Consider the following 810-nt stretch of genomic DNA (forward strand, 5'->3'; position numbering starts at 1 on the left):
TGTGAACGTGGCGGAGCACTGGCAGAGGCTGCCCAGAGAGGCGGTGGAGTCTCCTTCTCTGGAGAGATTCAAACCCCGCCTGGACACCGTCCTGTGCGACTGCTCTGGGTGCCCCTGCTCTGGCGGGGGGTGGATGAGATGATCTCCAGAGGGCCATTCCAGCCCCCACCATTCTGTGATTCTGTGATTCTGTACTGGTCCCCAACCTCCTCCGGTCCCTCGGATGAGACTCCCATGCCCCCCCCTTCATCCCAGATGTGAGTGCCCAAGGGCAGCAGGGTCCCCCCAGCTGAGCATGCTGTGCTCGGTGCACATGTGTTGGGAGGAGACGGACGGGCAGCGCTGGAAAAGGTGCAGTGGGAGTCCATCAGCCACGCAGGGCCATGTCTGTGCATCTGTCTGGTTTCGAGGGTCCCTGGCGCGGGGTCTTGTGGGTTGTAGGTGGCACCTGCAGCAGCCCTGGGATGAAAAAACCCAAAGCAATCCCCAAAACCTGGGAGACCCCACGCATCCCTTTGCCTTCCCACCCTCTGCGGTCCCTCCGTCCCCCTGACGTGGGTGCCGTCCTGCAGTCGTGCCCGGCCGGCTGCTGGCACAGCCTCTGCCACGCAGGGACCACCCACGAGCCCAACCAAGAGCAGCCGACCCGCCTCCCTCGGGGGCAGCCAAGAATCCTCCAGGACGGGGATTATTCCTCGCCTTCATCCAGCAGCTTTTCCCCAAGTGCCGTCCGGGCCTGGGGACCGCTCTGGGGGTCTACCATGACACCGGGAGCGCGGCATCCCGGTGGGTACCTCCTGGAGTAGCCAG

Source organism: Charadrius vociferus, unplaced genomic scaffold (assembly GCF_000708025.1).
Source record: "Charadrius vociferus isolate BGI_N301 unplaced genomic scaffold, ASM70802v2 scaffold1096, whole genome shotgun sequence".
Classification (NCBI taxonomy): Eukaryota; Metazoa; Chordata; class Aves; order Charadriiformes; family Charadriidae; genus Charadrius; species Charadrius vociferus.